At 36.7% G+C, this 4,766-nt stretch overlaps 1 pseudogene; it reads left to right on the top strand.

Annotated features, from left to right (window-relative positions):
* The first annotated feature begins 4,072 nt into the window (after positions 1-4,072).
* LOC112484944 lies at positions 4,073-4,191 on the top strand (annotated as a pseudogene).
* Positions 4,192-4,766: the final 575 nt, after the last annotated feature.

The raw sequence follows: 4,766 nt of genomic DNA, 5'->3' as shown, positions 1-4,766 counted from the left end.
GGAAAAAAAAAGTATTTGAACCAAGAGAGACAAATATTATATTTTTGATGTGCATTGTACCTGTAATGTTAGAAAGACAAAGATCTGGTAGTATTATTGGACAATGTACTAGCTGGGGACTGGATGGCAGAATGGGAGGGAGAAACAGAAATGAAAGAGACAATTTAGTCCTTGTTTCCATTATCAATTGGCCACAATATTGCCACATAATAAACAAGCAGAAAATATTAGTAGCGTACAACAGTATACATCTAATTTTGCTCTTGAGTCTCTGTGTTGGGTAGGCAATTCTTTTGATCTGGCCTAGGCTTTGTGAGATTACTCATGCATTTGTGGCCAACTGTGCATTGGCTAGCTAGCTTTGCTAATAATAACTGGACTTTCTCTCACATATTTACAGCTTCATCTGGGACAACAGAGCTAACTTAGCTCTGCTCCATGTGTATAATTGTTGACAGGATAACCTGGGCATGTTTTCATGACAAAGTCAGAGGAGTGAGACAGGAAATGTGTGCATACATTTCAAGTCTTTGCTTAGATCATGTATGCTAATATCTCATTAGCCAAAGTAAATTAAATGGCTAAGCTCAGATTCAGAGTGGGAGGGGATTTCAAAGTTACAAGGCACAGGATGAGGATGTAGGAAGACCATTAATTAGAACCATAATGCAACCAATCTTCCACAGTCTCAGAGAAAAAGAAATTGTCTTTGGCTCAGCACCTTCCCAACTCCACTTCCCAAGAGTTGTAACTAGTTTTCTTAAACCAAATCCTCCTTATCTGAACTTTCTTGGGTGAATTTCTCTTTTTTGCAATCAAGAGATCCTTCATTAAAAGAGCCCTAAGTTTAGCAGAAATAATTAGGGACAACCAAATACATGGTGTGGTACAAAATGGCAACAAGTCAGACTAAACAGAAACCTCAATCATGTTGGTCAACTAAATCAAGTACTTGCATCCTGAAGCACTGATGAATATTTGTTTAAAGCTGCCTCTTTTTCTTCTTAATTTTGCTTTGCTTTCTTTCTAATCTGCTAGATTTCAGAAGAATTCACTAAATATGGTAAATCACCAAGATATGACACATTTGAAAATTCCTGTGTGACTTTTTTAAATGTATGCTATCCTGAACAGACAACCCAGTCCTTCCAGTTATTTATTTCCAAGCTGCCTGTTTCTACTTCAAGAAATATCTGGGAATATTTCACTCACTTCAGAACTACCATAAATATTCAGTGAGACTGAGTGACCAGAATAGATCTGCATATTTCTTCTCTTTGCAGAACATGTAGAGTGGGGAGACATTGTGCTGATTTCCAGCTTTGATTCAGAAAAATTTTGGCTCTCAGAGCCCTGAGCATCTGCAGCTCCCCACCCACCTGAGCTAATCTTGAATCAGCTGCTAAGACATATTCAAAGCTTTTAACACTCACATAGACTCACTAAAAGCTCTTCACATGGACTTTCTCACCATCAGCTCTTACAAATGTATCATTTCATAGAGACTGCTATAGGGCTTCTAAACACCCTCAGCTGTTGTGAGTTATGTAAGTGCGATGAAGTAAACTTTCTAAGGGGTCTAAATATTTGGAAATTTTACATAAGTACCACTAATGAGACAATCTCAAGTAATTAGTTTGGGTGATGCTCCTTCCTAAACTTAAGTCCCAATGGATACCATAAGTCGACATAAAATTAGCCTGGCTATGACACAATATTTTCCATCAAGCCTAGGGTTGATGGCTTTAGTTTTAATATCTGAAACTACAGCACCATGGAATGCTGTAGATTCTTATATTTTCTGCTTGGCAGGCATCCACTAATTTGATTGGTTACCCAGAGCCTCAGCATCATATTTCTATGATGAAGAAGAATTGTAAACTACACAGTGAAAGGCAGAGTGTATGTTTTCATAAATTATCTATCAGGAATTATTTCAAGCCACAATGCAAATATAGCTCTTTCCTTTAATTCACAGACTATCTATTTCAGTAACTTTCATCAAGGAGACAATAAATAAAATCTCTCCAGTTAAAGTCACAAAACTTCGAAAGGAGTTTTAATAGTATTAATCAAGTCCTCTTATCACATATAAAATCATTTCTTGTCAAGATTAAAGAATGCAAAAGAGAAGAGGTACAAAGAAGGAAAGCACATTGGAATCTTATTACTATTGTTATTTTCTTTTTTCTTATGGAGAAAGAAGATGAGAGGATTCAAAGTAGCCACTTTGAAAAAGTCTCGGATCCCAAAGATCCAAGAGTTCTATGATAAACTTTGTGAGCAGCCTTTTCCTATTTCAATAATAATGGAAGCGAAGCCTAAATGATTGTGTGTTCTAACTGGTTTGTAGAAAACATGTCAGATGTTTGCTTGCAGCAAACGTTCATTCAGATGCAATGACTGAAACTAATCTTTCTGTTTCACAAGCAATAGATTGAAGACAAATTGTGGTCAATATTAGCTCCACTTAAAGTTTTTATTGGCTGAAGCAAAAGACTTATTTTGAAATGTACATGACTATTACATCAGCAAGTGCCAATAATGATGCACCATAACTTTCCTTATTCAAAAGAAATCTTCAGTGGCTCCCAACACACTTCAGGCTGTAGTCCTTATTACGACATACAAGGTCCTTCACAATCTTGCTCCCTCCTACTTTACAACCTAATGTGCTGCCATTACCTCAAACCTCCCCTGAAAATACCTTCCAACCCCCAAATATGCCAGGCACTTTCAGTCCTCTTCACCTTCACACCTGCTCTTTCCCCTTTTTTCCCCTCTTCTCTACTCATCATTTAAGATTTAGCCTTGGGAAGCCATCTCAGTATCACAAGGTATAGTCATTCTTCGGCCTTATAGCAATTCCAACATATTCTAACAGTGCATGTATATGTCACATACATTAGTGAGCACACATGTGAGTTTACTCATGTGCATACACATGCACATACACACATATACACACTGCCTTGGAACAGGAACCCATTTCATATGTATTTCATACTCTCAAGGAATCAGAAAAATGTCTGAAAAAAAGTTAAGATTCAGAAAGATGGAGGAATTTATGATGTTTGTGAACGGGCATGGATTTGCACCCAGTATACAGAATTTCTTGCCTGGACCTCCTTATGAGTGACCGATAACATGTTTGCCAGTTGGCAGGTCCACATTAGGAATAGACTATGGATAGACAAGAAAAAAAGTATAGTTGACTGGTCCAAATGGGAAAGAAGTCTTTAGCCATAACTTTAGTCTTATACACTAATCACGTTAACTCATGGCAAGGATGAATTTTTCAAAATGAGAACCTACTCAGATTTAAGCAAACTGTCACAATTCCCCATTCCCAGGCTTCCTTGTTCGTAGGACACAAATCATGATTTTCATTAGTTTCCATTTTTTAGATATTTTTTTCCCGAGTTTCTTAATCCATTCCCCATTTATAGTTATTTATGATGATTTGGCAGATACAAATCTCTTTGCCATGACTCAATTGGCATTTTAAATTGTTTTAATTTCAAAAGAGGCAGCGGTGACACAACTATTTTTAAACATTAACTACATAGAAACTTCCTTACTTAGGTGAATCCATTCTTGCAAATAGAATAGATTTCACGATGAACTGAATCATCAAGCATACATCAAACCAAAAAGACATTCATTTCCACTACATTACATTGATATTTGGAAAAGAGTTCTTGGGTGTCCCTACTTCTGTTAAAGGGGAAAAAACTAAATCAGTATTCAGCCAAAGAATGGTAAAAAAAAAATTATGATGAACCTGTAGTTGTGATTACTTCCCTTCACTCAAAAGATCATTCTAGAACCACTGAACAAACTCTGGAGAGCAAAGGGCAGCTCTGGGCTTCCTTAGGTCTTGTTTAAAAGGTTCAGCCACAGAGAAATCAAAAGATAGCAGGTACTAACCATAAAATGATTGTTTACAGTGACTGCAACTGAAATAGAAACAACCTCTCATTCCTCCCCTCACCCCATGAAGATTTAACTTTATCAATTGACACAGGTTTGGAAAATGTACATAAAATCATCTTTTAATAAATTTATTAAAGTCTACAGCCATGCTACCCTGAACAAGCCCGATCTCATCTGATCTCGGAAGCTAAGCAGAGTTGGGCATGGTTAGTACTTGGATGGGAGACCACTTAGGAAGACCAGGTGATGTAGGCGTAAAAAATTTAAAAAAAAAAAAAATAAGGGATTATAAGCTGACGAGATCCTTGCAATCTGTGAGGTCAACCAAGGGTTACCTCACCTAAAAAAAATTTATTAAGCACACATTTGTCCAAAATGCACAAGTGCACACAGGCGCGTGCACACACACACACACACAAACACACACACACACACACACACACACACACGCATCTCACAAAAAGAAAAGGATTTCTCATTCCAGAAGCCTGACTACAGAAACCAAAAGTAAAATGTCATGACCTATTGAATTGGAAAGGATTGACCTCCTCCTAACTCTGTACATAGAAATTCACTTAAAAATGTAATGAAAAATATAAACACTATGAATCTATTTTTGTTTAGTTTGTTTCTTTTTTTTCCCTTAGATTCAGCATATAAGTGAAATCATGTGGTATTTGACTTTCTCTGTCTAATTTATTTCACTCAGCATAATACCCTCTAGGTCCATCCATGACATTGCAAATGGTGAAGGGAGTGGGATTGGGAGAGAAATTGAAGGTAGACTTTAATTTTTTTACTGTATATTCTTCTGTATGCTTTATTTTTTA

This window comes from Pteropus alecto, unplaced genomic scaffold (genome assembly GCF_000325575.1).
Source record: "Pteropus alecto unplaced genomic scaffold, ASM32557v1 scaffold208, whole genome shotgun sequence".
In the NCBI taxonomy this organism is placed as follows: domain Eukaryota; kingdom Metazoa; phylum Chordata; class Mammalia; order Chiroptera; family Pteropodidae; genus Pteropus; species Pteropus alecto.
This window is presented reverse-complemented; position numbering and strand designations above follow the sequence as displayed.